The sequence below is a fragment of the Lathyrus oleraceus genome, chromosome 2 (genome assembly GCF_024323335.1).
Source record: "Lathyrus oleraceus cultivar Zhongwan6 chromosome 2, CAAS_Psat_ZW6_1.0, whole genome shotgun sequence".
In the NCBI taxonomy this organism is placed as follows: Eukaryota; Viridiplantae; Streptophyta; class Magnoliopsida; order Fabales; family Fabaceae; genus Lathyrus; species Lathyrus oleraceus.
In genome coordinates, this window is record NC_066580.1 from 81,510,549 (window position 1) to 81,535,881 (window position 25,333).

The window sequence follows — 25,333 nt, forward strand, 5'->3', positions numbered from 1 at the left end:
AATGAAACGCAGTGTTTCATGAGTTTAAACGTGGACCATTGATCTAATGAGCGCGCCATATCGTGTGGTTGTTGTTTTTTCTGATTTGATTTGAACATTTCTGTTTCCCTCAATTTTCATTTGCATATTCAATTTTGTTCACTTTGTAAAATTCATAACAAATGGAAAAATGATCCAAATGAATCCCAGTTTTTTTTCATGGTTTTGTATGGATGTCTAATTTTTTATGGTGTGGTATTCATGAATTTTTGATGTCTGGATTTTTATGTGGGAATTTTTGAATTGTTGTTGTGCCAAATTGACCTAGTGCATTCAATGCATTGTGAAATTCTCTATGTTGAACCTTCTGATCCAATTTTTTGCATACATGATATTCACACATGATATGAATTTTTGGTCACTGGTTTGGAATTTTTCTCACATGTTATCATCATTTTTGACACATAGAGATAAATGTGACAATTTGTGTCACATTTTTTATATTGAATTGGTGCATTTTTGTTCACATAGCATTTGCATCATTCTGGATTTGATCTTTTGCATGTTGAACATTCATGGCATGAGAAACATATACAAAAAATTTCAAAGTCATTGCATGCATTTCTGATTTGGTATGAATTTTCTAAGTTGGAAGCTCATTTTGTGCATATTTTTGAGGCTTTTGGAGCATTTGAATGATATTTGGAGTATAGTGGATCTTTGGCCATGGTGATTGATGTTTAGGGGTTCATATGGTTCTGTTTGGGGCTTGTGATTTGATTCATCTCATGCCATTTGTTGTTTATGCTTTGTTGTGGTTGATTGAATGTATATAGACTAACTTTCTCTCTTGTTCCAGGATTGGATACTTATCATTGATGCTTGGGTTTATTCTCACCTTGTGAGGTGAAAATGCATTGAGTACTAACCTATTTTTGTGTTGTATGGTTTTACTTGAGGTGGTGAGCTCATGAGCTCATTTGAGTGCTAGGGCACTTATACATTGGATTGTGCAACTGTTAGAGGGTTTCACTGTTTGTTTTCTGGTTTTATGACTGAAGTACTAACTGTTTAGTCTTTGTATAGGTACCTTAGTTGCTTGCTTGCTTGAGCATTGGATTGTGGTTGATACACAACTCACGTAGTTACCTTCTTACTTCATGTAGTCTGGAAGCCCTGTCACCTTTTTGGCAGGCATTTTGCTGGCAAGTCCTCCTTCAGAGGCTCTGTTTGTGTTTGTTTAAAATTGTGCCCAAAGACCTCCAAGAAGAGGCATATGCTATGATTGATAAGACCTCCAAGAGAGGCAATTGACGGATAAAAGGGATTAGTAGCCAATCCCCCGTTATTCAGTGTGTCGTTCTTTATGCTCGCACTACGTGCTGATGCTTCTGAACATGTGCCCCAGATCTTTGTCCAGAGTCTGTCAAGTGGAAAAGGATCCCACTTTATGGATCCCCACGCTTTCTTTGTCATGAGCTCACCCTGGCCAGGGTTAAGAGCATGAGGTCTCATCCTCATTACCATTTTGATCAGCTTCACCCTAACGTTCAATGTTAGTGGTTAAGAGCTACATATTACCCTTTACAGTTTGGCTTGTTTGTCGAGGTTGACATGACCCCTCTTGACTAAAGCCCACCCATTGTTTGAGCCTCTTGTATGGATATAATGTGTGATGTTTGTTTACTTGTGAGTTAAGTTCTTGTTAGAGACCTCAACTTAGGGATGTTGATTGCATGACAACTATTAGGCTCGAGTCTTAATCTCCCTATTAGTTTGTTGTTTCCCTGGTCTCTGGTTAGGAGAGTGTTTTACCCCATGGAACTTTTGTTGTCTGTGCTCTTGTACTAGGAGTTTCCATTTGAGCCTAATTAGAGGATCATTACCATGTTCATCTAAGTGGAGGATACAAGATACATTGAGGATCTCTTATGAGACTTGTTTGATTGCTTATACTTTGTGCTTGCTTATTCCAAAGGATGGGAGCTACTTGAATCATCTATATGATCTCAAGAGAGGAACTCCTAGTGTGGTTTCATTTCTTATCCCTCATCGTTTTGTTTTCCTTAGGACTTAGCCCTTCTTCTTCATCTTTCCACTCTAACCCAAGACAAAACCCTTTTTGTGCAAACATTTGACTATTGTTTTCAAACATTAGAAACCTAAGCCTTATGCTTTTGATTTTCAAACTTTCTTTTCATAACACTTATTTTGAATTGAATCCTTAAGTCAACTTTGACCATTTTTGTATATACTTCTAATTGGTAAATATAACCCATTCAAGTGTCTTTTGTGGTTCCTATGGCCACTTCTTAATCAAATTTTTTCATAACCTTTAGTTATTAGGTTTGAGTTATCTTTGTGGTAGATGTAATACTCACCTTTGTCTTTAGTGATGGACAATGAGCCTTCCATGCTTATTATAGGGTTAACCCCTCACTAGCATGTTGAAGCTATCCTCACATGGTGGATTTGTGGTTTGGTTGAGTTTTCTCCCTTTGATAACAAAAGACCTTAAGGCTTTTGGACCAATCAATTCACCAATTTGTTTTGAGATTTTTACCCCGAACTACGAGGTTTTGATCCTAATCTTTTTATAAGATGGTACGTAGGCAATGGGTTTATCCATCCAAACACAAAATGTAAATAAACTTGTACATTCTCTTCTCATCTCTTCAATCATGTTTGCACAAATAAACTTTCACAAGACAACAACCTTCACAAGTGTGAGAAGGACTCCCTAGGAGTACCTAGGATGTTTTGGGTGCCTAACACCTTCCCATTACATAACCACCCCCTACCCAGATCTCTATTTCTTTTACTAGTTTTTGTTAAAACTATTAGGTTTTTGTTCGCTTTCTAACCATTCCTTTGGATAAATAGAAGTGCGGTGGCGACTCGACTTGTATGATTTACCTTGGATTTAGTCAATATCTCCAATGGTAACGAATACCCCGCTACACTCCTGCCTCATAAATCCATGGCCTTCCAAATAAACAGTTGTAGGCCGGGTGGATATCAATTACTGTCTTGCGCGAACCATCAAAGGCGTTGACGATTACACCACTATACCTCATAGGCGCTCCTTGGTAAGATAGCTTTGACAAAGTCGACTTCGGAAGCATATTTAGTGGTGAACTGGTGTCAACAAGCACATTTGACAAAGCATCTTCCTTACAGTTCATTGAAATATGCAAAGCCAGGTTATGATTTCTTCCCTCCTCAGGGAGTTCTTCATCGCAGAAGCTCAGATTATTGCATGAAGTGATGTTAGCCACGATGTGATCAAACTAATCCACAGTAACATCATGCTCTAGATATGCTTGTTCAAGAACTCTCTGTAGTGCTTCTCTGTGTGCTTCGGAATTCATCAGCAGAGACAACACTGAGATTTTTGAGGGAGTCTGGAGCAGCTGCTCAACCACATTAAATTCTCTCCTCTTTATCCATCGGAGTACCTCATCATCATCATTGGCTTTCAAGTTGCTGGATTCACCAGACTTATCTTTTGAACAACCAACCGGATCTACATTAGGCACCTCCATCTTATTACCAACAACCGTTACCTCTTTGTTTTCTGACAACACTGGCCCAAACACTCGACCACTGCGGGTCACCTTCATTACAACGACAATGCTCACTACTGAACTAGTCATAGGTAACGGGACCTTTTGACCATTATTTATCATTGTAGCATTATACTGGTATGGTACAACCTTATTAGATGAATACGAGACTGAGCCCGCTACCCGTATTTGAAGGAGAATTGCGATCCAAAACGCAGCGGAATTTAAAAATTTCCCCTTTAATGATCCTTACGAATGGGCATGATCAGTGATAGAATCGTTACCTCTTGTGGCGATCACGAACGTTGAACGATGACAATGCCTCTACTCAATCCACACGAACTGATTCCTTAAATCTCAGTGCTAGCTACTACGAATGAAGGCTTTGAGTGTGAGAGAGAGAGAGAGAGAAATGAAATTTCAAGTGTTACAATGCTTCTACACAAGGGTTCTATTTATAGAACCACTTGTGCGGGCTGCAAGCCAAAAAGCCCACTCAAGTGTATATGGCCCATATCTTATAATATGCCAAAATCATTTAAGCTCGTGGTACTTTACCATATTTCGTATTCTACTTAAGTACATCGTACCTTACGATGTTTATAATTCACTTAAGGGCACCGTACATTACGGTATTCCTTAATTACTCTATCTCTCATCAATCCGTCCTTTGTGTGTGACCCTATAGGTTTTCGCGGCATTGGCAATTATATTAAATCATGTATTTAATATAATAAACAATGAGCGGTATCTAGCAACACATCACTACTACCCAAGACACGAAAATGTCACGTGATCTGACAAATCCTTCTGTGATAATAATTATGTGTATAATTACCCTTTTGCCTTTATGTCTATATTGAACACAAGGCATAGACCGTGTCATCCTTGTCCTGTTCAATATTGGGCCCATAGACATTTATCCTGTTATGCAGGATGGGAAAATTCCATCTAGGTCACTCATGTCCCTTAGCATGCTTCGTGGAGTACCCATCAACTGTCTTTTTGGTTATCCATTTACGGACAACGTTTGATCAGCAATAAAGCACTCGACTCTACATCTAGGGCCCATAGTGGTTTTAGGTCGAAGAGTGGTATACACCATTATCACCATGAGAATAACTTATGACACTTTACATAACTTTCTATATAGTATTCTCATAGCGGGTCAATCCGGTATAAATATTACTCTTAATATTCATACCTATGTTTAAGACTTGATAACTTCTTATCCATGATCCATGAGATGTGAACATCAGTCTATAAACATAATAGTCTTCATGCTTTAATGTTATCCCACTTCACAATAAAGCTCGACTACGGATACTTTAAGAATAGTGTCCTTATGTTTAATGTGATATCATGATTAAGTCATACTTGATACATTAAACGGACTAGCTATTCTAGGGACTTTATTAAACAAACATAATAAAGAAAAAGCCTTTTATTATTAATAAATAATTCGATACAAGTACCAAAAGTATTGGACTCTAGGGCTTACACCAAAAATCTCCCACTAGCACTAGAGCCAATCAGGCATACCCCTAATGCTCATAGATCTAGTATGGCCATCATGCTTCTGCTGTGCAAGAGGCTTTGTCAGTGGGTCAGCAATATTGTCAAGTGTAGGTACTCTGCTTATTTTCACATATCCTCTATCTATTATCTCTCCAATGAGGTGATAACGCCTAAGTATGTGTTTAGATCGTTGGTGAGATCTAGGCTCCTTAGCTTGTGCGATAGCACCATTGTTATCACAATTGAGACCAATGGGATCCACAATGCTAGGGACTATGCCAAGGTCACTAATGAACTTTTTGATCCAAACAGCTTCCTTTGCTGCATTTGAGGCAGCAATATACTCGGCCTCGGTTGTAGAATCAGCAACTGTATCTTGCTTTGAACTTTTCCAGCTCACAGCGCCACCGTTTAAGCAAAACACATAACCAGATTGCGATCTAAAGTCATCCTTATCTGGCTGGAAGCTAGCATCGGTGTATCCAATTACAACCAACTCTTCCTGACCTCCATATATGAAGAATGAGTCCTTAGTCCTTCTCAAATACTTAAGGATATTCTTGACAGCTACCCAATGAGCATCACCAGGATCAGATTGGTACCTACTCGTTGCACTTAAAGCATACGAGACATTTGGTCGAGTACATAACATGGCATACATGATAGATCCTATTGTAGATGCATATGGAATATTATTCATGCGATCCCTTTCTTCCTTAGTTGAAGGGGATTATGTTTTTGATAGACACATACCATGTTGGATAAGTATGAATCCTTTCTTGGAATCATGCATATTAAAGCGTCTTAGCACTCTGTCTATGTATGTACTCTGACTTAGGCCAAGCAGTTTTTGTGATCTATCTCTATAGATTCTGATTCCTAATATATAGGCTGCTTCACCTAGGTCCTTCATAGAAAAGCATCTCCCCAACCAAGACTTTACTTGTTGCAGGGTAGGGACATCGTTTCCAATGAGTAATATGTCATCTACATATAATACCAGGAAAATGATCATGCTCCCACTAACCTTCTTGTAGACACAAGGCTCATCTTCGTTCTTGATGAATCCATATTGTTTTACCGTTTCATCAAAACAAAGATTCCAGCTTCTGGAAGCTTGCTTCAATCCATAGGTTGATCTTTGTAACTTACATATCTTTTGGGCTTCTTCTGGTATGTCAAATCCTTCAGGTTGTGTCATGTAAACATCCTCAAGAAGATTCCCATTAAGGAAAGCAGTTTTGACATCCATTTGCCATATTTCATAATCATGATATGCAGCGATAGCAAGTAAAATCCGAACAGATTTAAGCATTGCAACTGGTGAAAAGGTTTCATCATAGTCAACCCCATGAATTTGTTTATATCCTTTTGCAACCAGTCTTGCCTTATAGGTATGTACCTTACCATCCATGTCGGTCTTCTTTTTGAAGACCCACTTGCATCCTATAGGGTTAACTCCTACAGGAGGCTCTACCAAGGGCCAAACTTGGTTTGTGTACATGGAATCCATTTCAGATTTATTGGCTTCTAGCCACTTCTCAGACTCGGGACCAGTTATGGCCTCATGGTAGGTCACACGCTCATCTTGATCCATGAGTAATACATCACCTTGATTTGTTATGAGATATCCATATCTCTCAGGTAGGTGACGTATCCTGCTTGACCTACGATGGTCTTGTTCTACTTGAGCAGGTCGCTCTTCCACAACTACTTGTGTTTCCTGCTCTAATTCCTCCATAGGTGTATCGATGCTTTGTGATTCTTGAATTTCTTCAAGCTCTACTTTCCTCCCATTGATTCCTTTGTAAATAAAATCCTTTTCTAGGAAAACTCCAGTTTGAGCGACAAACACCTTGCCCTCAGAAGGATTGTAGAAGTAATACCCTCTTGTTTCTTTAGGATACCCCACAAATAAGCATTTGTCAGATTTGGGTTCAAGCTTAGTTAAAATTTGTCGTTTCACATAAACTTCGCAACCCCAAATCTTCATGTAAGACATATGTGGTTTCTTACCACTCCATATCTCATATGGTGTCTTCTTAACCTTTTTGGATGGAACACGGTTAAGTGTGTAAGCTGCTGTCAATAGTGCATGTCCCCAAAAGGAGTTTGGAAGATCGGTGTGACTCATCATGGATCGGACCATGTCTAACAGGGTTCGATTTCTTCTCTCAGATACACCATTCCATTGGGGTGTTCCAGGAGGATTATGTTGGGATAGGATCCCACACTATTTCAGATGGTCATCAAACTCCAGGCTTAAATACTCACCACCTCGATCTGATCGAAGAGTTTTAATAATCTTACCTAGTTGGTTTTGTACTTCATTCTTGAATTCCTTGAACTTTTCAAAGGACTCTGATTTATGTTTCATTAAATACACATAACCATATCTACTGAAATCATCAGTAAATCTGATGAAGTACTGAAAACCTCCTCTGGCTGGTATGTTCAGTGGTCCACATACATCAGTATGTATGAGGGCCAAAAGATCATTAGCTCTTTCACCTTTTCCTGTGAATGGAGACTTTGTCATCTTTTCAATTAAACAAGATTTGCATGTCTCATATGATTCATAATCAAAAGAGTCCAACAGTCCATCTTTATGGAGTTTGGAAATGCGTTTCTCATTCATGTGGCCTAATCGACAATGCCAAAGTTAAGTTGGATTTAAATCATTAGGTTTCATCCTTTTAGTATTAATGTTATAAATAGGCATTTCAAGATCAAGGACATATAGTCCATTGTTCATTTGTGGAGTAGCATAGAATATATCATTCAAATAAATTGAGCAACAATTGTTCTTTATTATAAATGAAAAACCAAACTTGTCCAAACAAGAAACGGAAATAATATTCCTGCTAATTGCATGTACATAATAACAATTCTCTAACTGAATTATTAAACCACTAGGTAAAGTCAATACATAAGTTCCTATGGCTAAAGCAGCAACCTTTGCTCCATTGCCAACTCGTAGGTCGACTTTACCTTTTGCCAAATCTCTACTCCTTTTTAATCCCTGCACATTGGTACAAATGTGAGAACCGCATCCAGTAACTAATATCCATGATGCAGAAGTAGATAAATTAATTTCAATAACAAAAATACCTGAAGTTGAAGTCTCTACTCCATTCTTCTTATCTTCCAGGTACTTTGGGCATTTTCTCTTCCATTGTCCGGTCTTACCGCAATGGAAGCAGGTGCCTTCTTTTGCTATGCCTCCACTAGGCTTTAAAGCAGCAACGGTGGGTTTGGGTTTGGAAACTTCCTTGCCTTTCCCTTTATCATCCTACTTGGTGGGCCTTTTGTTCTGTCTCTTTCCATTTCCGATCATCAGAATGGACTTCCCTTTTGACTTCAGATTTTGCTCAGCAGTTCTTAACATGGCGAGCAGTTCAGGAAGAGATTTGTCCATATCATTCATATTGAAATTTAGGACAAATTGACTGAATCTATCTGGCAACGATTGCAAGATCAAATCAGTCGCAAGTTCCTTTCCGAAGGGAAAACCCAATCTCTCAAGGTTTTCAACATACCCAATCATCTTGAGCACATGGGGACCTACATGGGCTCCCTCAGCTAACTTGCCTTGAAAAAGGGCTTTTGAAACTTCAAACCTTTCATGCCTTGCTTGCTCTTGATAGAGCATCTTCAGTTGTTCGATCATATGGAACGCTGTCATGTTCTCATGTTGCTTTTGCAATTCTGAGTTCATGGTAGCTAGCATGAGATAACCAGTTTCATTGGCATAATCGACATGCTTCTTATAAGCATCTCTTTCTGCCTTAGGTGCAGAACTAGGAGGTTCCTCTTCAGAAACAGGTTTCTCCAAGACATACAGCTTTTTATCATGTTTGAGGACAATCCTTAGGTTTTGGTGCCAATCCAGAAAATTTATCCCAGACAATTTTTCCTTGTCAAGGATTGATCGCAAGATGTTGTTAGAGGTGTTTGTTGTCATGGTAATCTACATAAGAATTAATGAAAATATAAGTATCAATAACATATTTAATTAGGCCTTTAATTAAATATGCTCCCACTATTTTACTCAAAACAAATGACCCTCACCATTTGACTCGGAAAATCCCGTTGGAAGATTTTCTAGTGGGTCGAGATCCATATTTCACTTTGTTTTAAGTCCGCGTAGGCGGATTACACAAAACTAGGTTATTTAGGTAGGAACTTCTTCCAATTGTATCTAATACAACTCTCGAATATTTTAGTTGGGTGAATAACTCCTTATTCCAATCTATCACATGGATCATTTTCAACTCTTGCTTCTAAACATATATAATCTTATTATAATTTGTTTAGTTAAGTTTGACCCACTGTTTTAACAATTGGATATTACAATTATCCCATCGCACCTTACTAATATAGAACATGCACCTCGCGTAGGCGAAACCTACATTATCCGATACTAGTCTTGATGAGTGTTAAAACTTGGAAAGCATAAACTTAATATTTAATTTGAGGGAATTTGCAATTATTTTGATCTCACCGGCTTATTTATCATATAAATCGTCTCTCACATGCATCAACATACATACATACATAATGAAACATTTATGGCCCCTAGCGCAATTGTTCTCCCAAGCCAACGAGAGAACCTAAGCTAACCTAATAATGATCTAAGCTTCTCCAAGCAAGATCTTCAAGGTTGGCCTCCTTTGGCATTGACTTCTTTGCTTTCTTCATATCATTACATTACATAAAATAAACTCGTTTTACATACGAGGGAGTGAGATGAGAAAAGAAGTTACATTGAGAGATTAAAAGAGAGGCACGACACGCAGGTCGTATTTTAAAACCCAAAATAAAATAAAGGAAAACTAAGTCCATAACCGATCACCACAAGACAATAATAATAAACACATTATTATTATTAATTTTAATTATTTTTAATTAATTAAAACCAAATTAAATTTCGACGAACGATCACACTACGCAGAGTTAGCCGAACGGGTGTATTCTGTCTTGCGTTAACTAGTTAACCAAATGCATTAACCGGTTAACCAAATGCGTTAACCGGTTAACACTGTTGAAAAACTGTTAGAAAATTGCATTCCATCTTGCGTTAACTGGTTAACCAAATGTGTTAACCAGTTAACACTATTTGAAAATCTGTTAGAAAGCACAACTCTTGTGCAGTCACAACCCTAATGCATAACTCTTTGACAACACAACCCTTGTGTCGTCACTAACCCTAATGCACCAATTTCAGACCGTCAAACACATCTCGATTGTTGATTCAGTATGATTGATCAACACGTCATTGCTTCACCATACTAATGTCGGATCAAGAAGCAAACGACCATTGATCGCTCAAAGGAAAACAACCATTAAGTGTTTGAATGAATGAAACAGAAAAAGTATATCATATATACCGTATTTTGCATCAGGATTACTTATATCATATATATAACTTGATCGATCTCGATTTAATTACTCGTTTATTCTTTGATTCATTCTGTCTTTAATTGTATTAACACAAAATATAAACAGTTATCAGACTCATGGTTTCGTAAGTGGCTCTGATACCACTGAAGGATAATTGCGATCCAAAACGCAGCGGATTTTAAAAATTTCCCCTTTAATGATCCTTACGAATTGGCATGATCAGTGATAAAATCGTTACCTCATGTGGCGATCACGCACGTTGAACGATGACAACGCCTCTACTCAATCCACACGAATGGATTCCTTCAATTTCAGTGCTAGCTGCTACGTATGAAGGCTTTGAGTGAGAGAGAGAGAGAAACGAAATTTCAAGTGTTACAATGCTTCTACAGAAGGGTTCTACTTATAGAACCACTTGTGTGGGCTGCAAGCCAAAAAGCCCACTCAAGTGTATATGGCCCATATCTTATAATATGCCAAAATCACTTAAGGGCACTCAAGTGTATATGGCTCGTACCTTACGATGTTTTATAATTCACTTAAGGGCACCGTATATTACGGTATTCCTTAATTAGTCTATCTCTCATCAATCCGTCCTTTGTGTGTGACCCTATAGGTTTTCGCGGCGTTGGCAATTATATTAATTCATGTATTTAACATAATAAATAATGAGCGGTATATAGCAACACATCACTGCTACCCAAGACACGAAAATGTCATGTGATCTGACAAATCCTTCTGTGATAATAATTATGTGTATAATTACCCTTTTGCCCTTATGTCTATATTGAACATAAGGCATAGACCGTGTCATCCTTGTCCAGTTCAATATTGGGCCCATAGACATTTATCCTGTTACGCAGGATGGGCAAATTCCATCTAGGTCACTCATGTCCCTTAGCATGTTTCATGGAGTACCCATCAACTGTCTTTATGGTTATCCATTTACGGACAACGTTTGATCAGCAATAAAGCACTCGACTCTACATCTAGGGTCCATAGTGGTTTTAGGTCGAAGAGTGGTATACACCATTATCACCATGAGAATAACTTATGACACTTTGCATAACTTTCTATATAGTATTCTCATAGCGGGTCAATCTGGTATAAATATTACTCTTAATATTCATACCTATGTTTAAGACTTGATAACTCCTTGTCCATGATCCATGAGATGTGATCATCAGTCTATAAACATCATAGTCTTCATGCTTTAATGTTATCCCACTTCACAATAAAGCTCGACTACGGATACTTTAAGAATAGTGTCCTTATGTTTAATGTGATCTCATGATTAAGTCATACTTGATACATTAAACGGACTAGCTATTCTAGGCACTTTATTAAACAAACATAATAAAGAAAAAGCCTTTTATTATTAATAAATAATTCGATACAAGTACCAAAAGTATTGGCCTCTAGGGCTTACACCAACAGTATTACGAACGACGATACTGATCTTTAATTGATATTATTATTGTTGCTGCTATCATGTTGAATTACCAACCGCTCTTGTTGCTTGAAAACGGGCACTATGAAATTGACGTCGTCACCTACATGACGAGATTGAACAATTTGAATCATGCCTTCATCAAGATGTTGGAAGTCCCTTTTCACCATATCATACCCTCTTGGGTTCGCACTACAAAGAACACAACCATCATGGTCATGTTCACAATCACTCACCATACAGATATCCTTGTGCATCTGCACCAAATATCTTCGGATAAACCGAATGTCAAAAACCTTGAATTCTCCAAGACAAGCGTCCACCGTATTCACTGAAGAGTTCCCATGAGCGGGCATAGGGTTTGCTTTCACATTTGGCGCGCGTTCCTCAAAGGACACCATACCACTCTTCATAAGATTTTGAACCTCATACTTCAATGGATAACAGTTTTCAATATCGTGTCCGGGTGCTCCTTGATGAAAAGCCCAACGGAGTTCAGGTTTATACCACGAAGGAAGTGGTTCTGGGATCTGCGGTGGGTTCCTCGATTGAATTAAGTTCTTGAGAACTAACGAGAGATACAACTCTACATACGACATAGGAATTGGGTCAAAAGAGACCTTCTTTCTCTCAAAGTTCTGCTGATGATGATTGTTGTTGGTATTGTTGTTATTGTAGGTGTTCGTTCTTTGTCGCGGTTGATTAGAAAATACTAGAATTACTGATGACACTTGATAATGATGATGTTGACGGGGTGGGGGATTTCTTCGGATTTGAGGCCTCCTCTGCCTCCCACTGATTACTGCATTCGTCTCATTATCGTTTTTCTTACCAAAGTTGCTACCATATCTCTTGCTTTTTGCGCCTCATCTCTTGACAACCATCCTTCACGGACTCCTTCCTCAAGTCTCATCCCCATATTTATCATTTCGGTAAAATCACTGGGGGCACTAGCGATCATGCATTCATAGTAAAATGAACTCAGGGTTTTCAAGAAGATATTTGTCATTTCTTTCTCCTCCAAAGAAGGAGTGATCTGGGCAACCAACTCCCTTTGTCGCTGCGCATGCTCTTTAAATGTCTCTTTGTCCTTCTGAGACATAGACCTCAACTGGTCTCTATCCAGCGTCATGTCCATATTATACTTTTATTGCTTCACAAAAGCCTCCCCCAAGTCGTTGAAAGTGCGAATGCTTGCACTATACAACCCCACGTACCAACGGAGTGCAACACCAGTTAGGCTATCTTGGAATTGGTGAATAAGCAATTGATCATTGTCGGTCTGAATAGACATCTTGCGAGCATACATCACAAGATGACTGAGCGAACAAGAATTCCCCTTATACTTTTCAAAGTCATGCACTTTGAATTTCACCGGGATTTTGACATTGGGCACCAAACACAACTCGACGGCACTCTTACCAAACAAATCTTTACCTCTCAGCGTCTTCAATTCCTTGCGCAGCTCAAGAAACTGATCTTTCATTTCATCGATTTTCTCATAAACATCCGGACCCTCAGACGGCTCAGAATTATAGATGGTATCCTCTACACGAGGCAAAGTGTGAACAACGGGAGGTGGCACGGACATGATCGGGCTAGATTCCGACATGGAAGCAAATGTAGGCGGAAAGGCTTCGGGCACAAAGTTGGACGGCATTTCCCATGGGAATCCAGCAGGCATATTTGACGCGAAGTGGGCGGTAGCAGCAAGCATTGTAGAGGTAGTAACAATCCTCGCGGGAGGAGTTGTAGGTGTTGGAGAAGCTTGGTTCTGAGCAACAAGAACAGACTACATCATGGCAGTCAGGCGGGTGATCTCGTCCTTCAGCTCTTTGTTCTCTTGCTCCAAATGTTCCATGATTTTCTGATGATTGGCTCGGGTATTATACCGGTGAGTCAGCTTGGCTAAAGCAAATAAGAAACACCAATCAAACATCTGGCGAAAACCTGCTTATGCAAATGATGCATGAAATGCAATGCTTGATTATTTTATTTCAAGGAACTTACTATATCATTTGCAAATATATAATATTTAAATGGAAATTACAACAATTTGATATGACCAAAAATCTCTTTTTATTTATATAAATTGGAAGGATTACACTGAGTACAATTTCAGAAACCAAAATAAAAAAGATACAAGAGAAAAGGAGACTAGTCATCCTAAGGATCCCTAACAACAATGTCAGAATATCTGGCCGAAGGCGCGTACTTCCTTTGAATGCGACAGATCTCAGTCTCAAAAGAAGCCTTCATTTGAGTCTTCTCGAGGACAAGCTGATAAGCAATCTTCTTCCAAGAAACGGAAAGCTGAGGCATGCTAGAAGATGAAACCTCTGGCTCTCTCTGTCTCTTCGTCACTCGGTCTTCAAGAAGCTCAATAAGTGTATCTTTGTCCTTAGACTCCAACTGCAACTCTTCATGCTTCTTGCTCAAAGCATGAAAACTCTCTTCCCACATATCCTTATCTTGCTTCATCTTGATGAGCGCGTCTTCCAACTCCTCTACATCTTGGTTAGGGAGAGTTAATGGCTCAACCACAACCATATACATAGGTCTTTCACAAGGATAAGGCATCTTCAACTCCAAAGCTCTCTTCTTCGTCCAAAGAGTGTATGCTTCCAAAGTTACACAATTGCACGGACCAAGCTCAGACCTTCCTTCCCTATGCATATTATGCTAAACATGCACAATCTTCTGCTTCAAATGTTGGGAATCTTTACCCTCTTGATAGAAAATACCTTCTAATAACATGTTATTAGGTTTGTCTCTCAAGGGAAACCCAAGTTGACGACGAGCCAAAGCAGGGTTATAGTTAATTCCTCCTTGGGTACCAATGAGAGGCACATTAGAGAATTCACCACAACTATCAATAATCTCCAAACTGCTTAAAGACGGATCATACCAAACTATATCATCATTAGTGAGAGACATAATTCTCTGAGACCACCTTAGACAATGTTTGTTCTCCATAAAAGCATGTGTTTGAGGCAAGTGCAAAAAAAACCACTTGTACATAAGAGGAATGCAACAGACAATCGTTCCACCACCCTTAGAATTCCTTAGATGCAAAGAGATATACATATCACCCAAAAAAGTAGGCACAGGATTCCCAATCAAGAAAATTCTAATGTCGTTAACATCAACAAAACCGTCAATGTTAGGGAACAAAGTTAATCCATAGATGAGCAACACAAATATAGTTCCAAAAGCATCCACACTACCAGCTTGAGCAAAAGTAGTAGCTTCCTTGATGAGGAAAACAGATGGCAACCCAAATAACCCTCCTTTCTTCACCCAATGAGCCTCTATCTCAGACTTCTTCAAGTGAAGAGCTTCAGCAATAATACTAGATCAAGGAATCTCTTCCAATTCATTAAAAGGAACTCTACTAGAAATAGGTATCCCCAAAAGATGAGAATATTCCTCCAAGGTAGGAACAAGCGAAAAATCTGGGAAAGTGAAACAACGGTAGAGAGGATCATAGAACTAAACTAGCACACTTAAAAGTCCTTTAACCACATCAGCAGACAAGATAGACAAAAGCTCCCCATGATTTTGTTTGAACTCCAAGGGATCTAATACAAAAGATGCTAGTTGTAAGACCCCAATTTTGACCCTAAGATCCCTCATGCATTTCCATCAAAAGCATTAGCATTAGGATCCTACCTTGGCATCTTCCTTTCCCCTTTTCATTGGGGTTGATTTGGGAGAGATCACCAAGAACTTGGTAATAATATCATACTTGTATATTATCATTTCACTAACTAAAATACCAAAAATATGTCTTTGCATCTATCTAACTCTTTTTGTAGGTAGGGCATGATCTCATTGATTCATTGATCACATCTAGGGTTTGAGACCCTCATGAATAAATAGCACAACCAATAATTGATTCAAGAATGGTTATGAGCATCATATATTAGTTCCATTGATTCCCACATGTTATATTAATCAAGTTTGCTTCAAGAGTTTAAGGGTGATTTGCCTTGGAAACCCTAGTTTGATTGGGTATCTTGAATAACTTCTCCAACAAGCTATCTCACCTATTGATCAAGTTTCTCAAGGGACACCTCAAATTTCATTATCTTATGCATATATGATCTACCATGAGCCAAGAAAGTCAATAGAATTGGAAGTTAGCAAGTTGGTTGATGGTGGTTGGCTAGATGAATTCATTTGATCAAAACTAGGTCTCCCTAGACCCTATCTCCTACAATTTTCACTATATGAAAATTATTCCAAGATAAAACTTACTCTAAATGACATTATAAACAACTTTAATTTTGAGACCAAGAGCTAGTTTTGCTTGGAAAATCATTTTCTATGTTGAAACATTATAGGTCATTTTGTCTAAACCCTAATTTGAAAGTCAACTTCCCAAGGCCATAACTTGCTCAATTTTTATGATATGAAATATTTCCAAGTTTCAAAATAAAATTCAATGTGTCTAATTCAACTTTTATGTTTGGAGTGGGAGATAATTCAACTTCTTTGAACATGTGATATGAGGCTACATTATAGGTCACTTTTGACCTATACCATTGATCAAGTGATTTTTCCAAACTTAAAAAATGAATAACTATATCATTTAAAATCCAAATGACATGAAATTGGTGGCCATTTTAAATGTCTTTGAGAGAGATACAACTTTGATGAAGACACTTTTCTCATTTGAAGCTCCTATAAAAAGTTCAGCAAGGTAGAATATTGATATATCAATTTTTTCCAAACTTCCACCTCAAATTTCTCCAAGTTCCAAACTCCAAATGAAAAAGTGTTCAACACCAAACTTGTTCCTTTTGATCTCAACTTTCCAAAGAGCTCAAATTCATTCATTTTGGACTTGAAATGCATAGGCTGCACATGGCTTAAACAGGCTGATATCATTTGGCATGGATCCAACTTCAAACAACAATGCACATGTACCTTACAATCCAATCCATCTTCAAAGCATCTGATATTCAATTTGGACTTTCATACCATAATTCCATGGGCCTGTGCGCGCCCATGCAGCATGGCATCGTCATTTTACCAAATTTCGAAAGTGGAGAGAGTGTGCAAATATCATTTGATTTCCCTATAAATTGAGGCCCTTATGCTCAGAATTAAGACACACATTGCGCCAGATTTGAATTTCCATTGAAAACCCTTCATTCTAGGAGGATAACCCTGATAAATTCATTTGAATTTGAGCTTGAATCTCCACTGTTTTGGAATTCAATTCTCCAGGAGTCCATTGCTTCTAAACCTTTCCATTCCTCTCCTGCAAGCAAATGAAGTGAAGCCAAGCACATTTTAGATCAAGATCTAGCAAGCTCAGACCTCCATTGAAGGTAATTTTCAGAAATTTTAAACTCTTCGATTCTCTCAATTTATTGCTCAATTCCATTGATGCTTGAGTTGTCTGAAGTCCTACCAATGTAGGGAAGAAGATTGGGTTGCTTTTAGGCCAAATCGAAGCAACTCAGATCATGAACCTCATTTTTCAATTCCACATATCTCTCAATATAGTTGGAATTGGATGAATTGGAGGTGATATTCGTGCTCAGTGATATTTTTTCTTTAAGATCATGTCCCTGTTTATTATTTTGGTGATGGTTCATCTCAACCAGTCCGGTGGAGATCACCGGGGAAGATGACCGGAGCTCTGGCTCCGGCGATGATGTGTCTCGCCTCTGAACCACTTTATCCAAGTCCCACGTTATAATCTGGAGCGTTGATTTTGATTACCATATATGCCACGCTGTTGACTAAGGAGCACATGGAACACGTGTTTTGGATCATCAGATCTGCCACCTCAATTAATGAAGGAGATCTGATGGTCCACGTATTTTTGGACTTTCTGAATTTCATTTTTTTTCCATTTTCTTCAATATTTCATAATAAATTCAATATTGATCCAAAAAATATGGGACTTTCACCAAAAAAATTCAAATATTTTTCTCTTTCATATTCTGAATTAAAATTATTTCTTGGATCATTATTAATATTTTTCATGAATTAATTGATTTTTCATTTGTTTTTAATTGGTTAAAAATATTTTTAAGTGTCCAAAAAATATGAAATTTTTTCTCCAAGGTCCTTTGACCTTGTTTGACCTATGATAAATCTCATGACCATTTATTTGGTGTTTTGATGAGATTTTAGAATTTGGACAAAACGAATTTGAATTTTATGCAATTTTTAATTGAATAAATGTCATTTTAATTGTGTTGACCATTTGTATTGACTTAATTGAGTTTCTTATTTGTTGTTGGGCCTTGGTTAAGGTTGATTTGACTTTGTCAATTTAATATTATTGAATTTAGGGGATTGATGGAATGTACATTCCATCTCCCAAAATGAATGAATAATATTAATTTCGTAAAAGTCCTCCTTTGACCAATTTGTGATCCCATTCATCCCTTTCCCTCTTCATCTAATTCCCCTTCTTCATCCATTCATTTCATTTTTGCCAATGACATCTCAAAGTCCTAATGCTAGTTGATTGAAAGATTAACATGAGTATGGATGAGATTAGGCCATACCTTTTGCATATTTTTCGTGTGTGGTATGTTTAATGAGCATAGTTTATAATACTATGTCTCCAACATGCATTAACACCAAAAGTCTATTGCTCGGCCTCAAATAGTTGTGACTTCTACATAAGTCCAATTACGATTTCTTAACATAGCGCTAAATTTGTGAAATAAAAGGCATAAGCATTCTAGTTAGTGAGATTGTAAGTCTCCCATCTTCCATGGTATTGTTTGGAAACATGGCCTTCTTTCCTTTCTTTGGAAGATATTTTGGTTCATGGATCCATGCTTGTGGCAAGTGGGTTGAGTGTTCTCCAAAGAATGTCTTGAAATCAAAAAGCAAAGTAAAACTAACTACTAACTTACTAACTATTAACTTTTAATTTCAAGTCTTTACTTTAATGCAATTTACTTTTAGCACTTTATATGATTTGCCATTATACATATCATTCTAATTGTTTATGTTAATGTAATTTTCACTTTGTCCATTTGGACCATATTGTGTGATATTATTTTGTTTATGTATACCTTGTTTGCTTGTGTGGTCTTTGACCATTAATGTACATAATAATAATGAAAACCCTAAAAGACTTTTGAGTGGACTGTTGGTTTGATTTTGCCCAATTGGACTTAGAAGTTAGGTAACCTTCCTTTGCTAATGGACTTGGCCAATGCCAATTTGTTGAAGAACCAAGTACTTGCAATTTGAAATTCATTTGATACATCTTTGAAGATCTCTCCAGTTCATCTACCACATTGATCATTGTTAAGCTTTTATGTTGAACCTGTGAGTTGTGAAATTCATCTGCTACATAGGCTATTTTGAAGAAGATCATGAAGTGGATAAGCTTGGATGAGGCCATTTTTATTTGATGCCTTTGCTCTTCAAGATTGATATAATTGTGCATTTGTGTGTTGCTTGATTCTAAAAGTCCAAGGGAATTCTGGGTTTCTATTGACATACTTGTCTATTGGATTGCTCCCATTTGGTCAAATCTTTTCAACTTTTAACTTTTAACTTTTGTGCATAGAGTAGTCTCTTCATCTTCTCCCTGTTTCTTTAATTTCAAAATCTCTCCCTCCATTTTCAAAACCTTCTTTGTGTGAACTACTTTTGTTCTAAACTTTGACCACTTTTGCAAAAAAAGATAGAAACTTTGGCCTTATGCCATTGCATTTTCAAACTTATTTTCTTAAATCAAACTTGCAAATAAACTTAACTATATTTGACTTAAACTTTCAAAAATCCAAAAAGAACTAACTCATTCAAACCATTTTAGGCCTTTGTGCCTTTCAAACTTAAATTTTGTTAAAACCAACACACCCACATTTGAAATTTCTAGCATGAACTATGAGGTTTTGATCCCTCATTTTTATGTTGGTACGTAGGCATAAGACCGAAGGTCTTGACAAACACAAAAATATAATTAATGAATTCTTTTCCCATCCCCTTATTTTATTGGTTTGTAAACATCACTTTGTACCAAATACATATGCACACAAAAAGGGCTCCCTAGGAGTACCTAGGACACTTTGGGTGCTAACACCTTCCCTCTGTGTAACCAACCCCCTTACCTGCGATCTCTGACTTTTATTAGTTTTTATTTGAAAACTTCTTACTTTTTGGGTTTTGTTCGTACTTTTTCCCTTTTCCCTTGGAAATAATAAAAGTGCGGTGGCGACTCTTGTTAATTGATCTTTAGCTTATCAATAGCTTGATGATCATGAATTTCCCGTTACACTAGCTTCCTTAACTCTTTCAAGTCGGGACATCTGAAACTGTACTTCTTAGTGTTCCTTCGTCCACATTCCATGGTCTGAAAATATTTGCAAATGATACCTTAGTTCCTTGAAATTTTCATGTGATGAATGTTATGATGCGCATGAATGCATGAATGCAACAATCACAACAGGTAGATTATATCACACATACATATATACAAACATCACATATATACAAATATACACACAAAAAGTAGTCTCGAGTGGGTTTAGCCTACTTTTTGTGTGAATATATTTGTATATATGTGATGTTTGTATATATGTATGTGTGATATAATCTGCTTATTGTGCTTGGTGATCTCTGAGTGGTGACATAAGTTCTAACGTGAACTTGAGTGCAATTAAGATAGGAGGATGGTATACTCATGTTCGACTTGTGTGGAGTAGTCCTTAACAACTTGGCTTGAGACCCATCTACTTAGTGGAGACTCCTTTGGATTTGGAAATGTCACATAAGTATTTGTGGTCAGGCATTACTATTTCTAATTGAGTCTGAGAAGCTGAGGACCTTATAACACCTAACCCATCTTGGCCTATTTAGGACGTAGTGCGGAAACTGTTCAAGTGTAGACTTGATAATAGTTGTTACGCGATACTACACTCTGACGAGTTTTCCTTGAGAATATTATGGGTCGATGAGTCAGTCATCTTAACATGTAATATTCAATAGATGGAATTAAGACTCTGGGAAAATTTTAGAACACGATCTACAAGCTTTCATCCTTAGTTCTCTCCTTTGGAATGGTTCTTACCCAGACTCCATGCTCGTAACTTGCAACAAACCCTTGATTCTTGGTTGATCCAATCAAGTCTTGTCAATATGAATGGAACTTGGGTGTTAATAAGGTGCAAACCATAATCCACCAAAATGGATGATTGATCTTGACAATTACTTGATTCATCCCTTGACATTTGTTTGCCTTGTGTGTGATCCCTTACTTGTGTTTGTTGCATTCATGCATTTCAGCGCGTCATAACATTCATCACACAAAATTTCAAGGAACTAAGGTGTCATTTGCAAATATTTTCAGACCATGGATTATGGACGAAGGAACACTAAGAAGTACAGTTTTAGATGTCCAGACTTGAAAGAGTTAATGAAGCTAGCATCTTTTGTATTAGATCCCTTGGACTTCAAACAACGTCATGGGAAGCTTCTGTCCATCTTGTCTGCTGATATAGTTGATGGACTCTTGAGTGTGTTGGTGCAGTTCTATGATCCTCCCTACCATTGTTTCACTTTCCCAGATTTTCAGCTTGTTCCTACCTTGGAGGAGTATTCTCATCTTTTGGGGATACCTATTTCTAGTAGAGTGCCTTTTAGTGGATTGGAGGAGATTCTCCGGTCTAGTATTATTGCTGAAGCTCCTCACTTGAAGAAGTCTGAGATAAAGGCTCATTGGGTGAGGAAAGGAAGGTTATTTGGGTTGCCATTTGTTTTCCTCATCAAGGAAGCTACTACTTTTGCTCAAGCTGGTAGTGTGGATGCTTTTGAAGCTATCTTTGTGTTGCTCATCTATGGATTAGCTTTGTTCCCTAACATTGGAGGCTTTGTTGATGTTAACGCCATTAGACTTTTCTTGATTGGGAATCATGTGCCTGGTTTGTTGGGTGATATGTATTTCTCCTTGCATCTAAGGAATAATAAAGGTGGTGGAACTATCGTCTGTTGCATTCCTCTTTTGTACAAGTGGTTTATTTTGCACTTGCCTCAGACGCCTGCTTTTGTGGAGAACAAACAATGTCTAAGGTGGTCTCAGAGACTTATGTCTCTCACTAATGATGATATAGTTTGGTATGATCCATCCTTAAGCAGTTTGGAGATTATTGATAGTTGTGGTGAATTCTCTAATTTTCCTCTCAATTGTACACAAGGAGGAATTAGCTACAACCCTACTTTGGCTCGTCGTCAACTTGGGTTCCCCTTGAGAGACAAACCTAATAACATGTTGTTAGAAGGTCTTTTCCATCAAGAGGGTAAAGATCCCCAACATTTGAAGTAGAAGATTGTGCATGCTTGGCATAATGTGCATAGGAAAGGAAGATCCGAGTTTGGTCCGCGCAATTGTGTAGCTTTGGAAGCTTACACTCTTTGGGTGAAGAAGAGAGCTATGGAGTTGAAGATGCCTTATCCTTGTGAAAGACCTATGTTTATGGTTGTGGTTGAGCCATTAACTCTCCCTAACCAAGATGTAGAGGAGTTGGAAGACGCGCTAGTCAAGACGAAGAAAGAGAAGGATATGTGGGAAGAGCGTTTCCATGCTTTGAGCAAGAAGCATGAAGAGTTGCAGTTGGAGTCTAAGGACAAAGATGCACTGATTGAGCTACTGGAAGACCGAGTGACGAAGAGACAGTGAGAGCCAAAGGTTTCATCTTCTAGCATGCCTCAGCCTTCCGTTGCTTGGAAGAAGATTATTGACCAGCTTGTCCTCACGAATACTCAGATGAAGGTTTCTTTTGAGACCGAGATTTGTCGCATTCAAAGGAAGTACGCGCCTTCAGCCAGATCTTCTGACATTGTTGTTAGGGATCCTTAGGATGACTAGTCTCCTTTTCTCTTGTATCTTTTATTTTGGTTTCTGAAATTGTACTCAGTGTAATCCTTCCAATTTATATAAATAAAAAGAGATTTCTGGTCATATCAAGTTGTTGCAAGTGCCATTTACATTTTTTATATTTGCAAACGATATAGTAAGTTCCTTGAAAATAAAAATAATCAAGCATTGTATTTCATGCATCATTTGCATAAACAGGTTTTTGCCAGGTGTCTGATTGGTGTTCTTTTGTGCTTTAGCCAAGCTGAATCTGTTAGACTATGGCACGGATCTAGAAGGGGGGGTTGAATAGATCCCAATTAAAAACTTTAGTCGGCGCTACCAATTTAAAAGAAAAATTGGTTTAAAAATGTTTTTAGGTGCGGAAGCTGCCGAGGAAAATTAGTCTAAAACGAACCGTTATTGGAAAACCGGATATGCGTTAAGCGAATGGATTATTTGATTAGAAGAGATACAATTCACTACACACAAAGCACAATCAATTATCTAGATCACTTATTTACAAGCCTAGTTCCAATGAGTCAAAATACCAAAGAGAACACTTAAGGTAATTTTAGCTTAGGCAATATTACAAACACTTGGTGTGCACAAGCACTCCAAGTGATTTTTGAGTTAAGTAAGTGATACGATTTTTCCTAGTACAATATGTTATTGTACTTAGTATTCCAACAACAGTTTGCACCACTTTCTCAACTTAAACCAATGTTTGTCAGAAAATTGCTTAAACTAAAATCACTTAAATTTTAAGCTGAAAATTAACTTGTGCAGAAAATTTAAAGAAGACAGAGATTTGATGAGGCAGTTCCCCCGCCGTCCTCGCTTCGGGGTACGTCTGCCCTCAATTCTAAAATTAGAATTGAGATGATCAATAGATATAACCTGTGATGTTTAATCGTTTTTACAAGGAGTGCAGAGTATGTAAACAACAGAATTTCGCAATATGTTGAATGATACTTCTTCTCCTTTCCCCTTGATTCAAGATGAATCAAGACCTTTGATTGTTGATGTTTGACCTCCGTTTCCTGCCGCTCGTTGATGAACCTTCCGTTCTTCAATCCCTTGGCCCGGCTGATCACGAACAAGAACAATCAAACCCGGATTCTTCACTGCTCAATCACCGACCCCGCTACTAAACTGATGAAGACTTTCTCTTATCAGTTACCTTCGCTCAGCTGAATGATAATGAAGCAACCCGTCCAAAAACCCCCAAACCCAAACCGGTATTGGAGGATAAAACCCTGATGGTTTTATTCAAGAAAGAACCTGTCAAGACTTCAACTCGAACCCGATTCTTCAATCACTACCTCGAACCTTATCACCTTCAAACTGTCACAAATTTGCATCAAAAGTTATTGTGTGCAGTTGATGAATTTTTGGACTGTTGAAGATGAAGATGATGAATCTTTGACAACTATTTCACTCTTTCTTGTTTCCTTGAACACTTGTACTCAAAAATTCAAATGTTAGTTAATAGAAGTGTTTTTGCTTCTATTTATAGTAACAGACAAAACCAAACAGACAGAACAGAAATTTAAACTTTGAAATAACTCAGAAAATTGAGTTTGCGCGCGAACGGTCGACCATAGGGTCAGCGCACGCTGACCCGTGGGGTACGCGCCGACTGCATGCGTCGACGCAAGGGATTTTTGCGCCGACCCGTGAGTTAAGCGTCGACCCTATGCGTCGACGCAAAGGGTTCTTGCGCTGACTCCCTCCAGTTTGCCCAGAGCCTTTGCGCCGACCCGTGAGCTTTGAGCTGACCCCTATGGTCGACTCAAAGCCTTTAAATCTGCAAAAAAGCTGTGGTTAGTGATTTTCACATATTTGGTCATGATCACGCTTTGTTTATATGTCTTTAATGATTGTAGTGGCTTTAGGATAACGTGAAAAAGGATATGGTAGGTAACGTGATGCATTTGTTCGTAGACTTCCATGGTGGTCTTTTGTCATCATCGAAACTTGACATCGTATGTTGTATGAGCCTTTGTCTTTACATACTCCCCCTTTTTGATGATGACAACCCGTATAACTCAGCGTGACGAACATCATGCAGTATTAACACATTTTGCACACTCCCCCTTTCTTTTGTAATCTAAGGCCATTTGCAGTTTGTCAGACTGTATTTGCAGTTTGTCAGACTGTTAGTTTGTCAATGTCATGTCAGCATTTTTCTCCCCCTTTGACAACATCAAAAAGAGAGACAGAGTAATTATTCAAGGTTGCAACGATAGATTCACAGGCAGTAGTAGATACTAACGAAATAATATCACACAAATATCATTTCTTAGCATTAATTAAGAATGAGAAAATACATAATGAAGTTGTGGTGCATAAACAGGCAAAACGACAACAAAATACATGCAAAGACAACAAGCAACATGTAAAGTGCATATGAATGGCTATTGTCTTAAGTGACGGTGTCCAGGATGGTAGCATACGCCTGGATTTCTGCTGGGGTCAGCCAGAGTTTCTAGGTAATCGGAGACACCTTCCAGATGCCTAAGACTCCCGGTGACTTGCCGATCCAATTCTGCATACCGTTCATTTAGGCTTGTG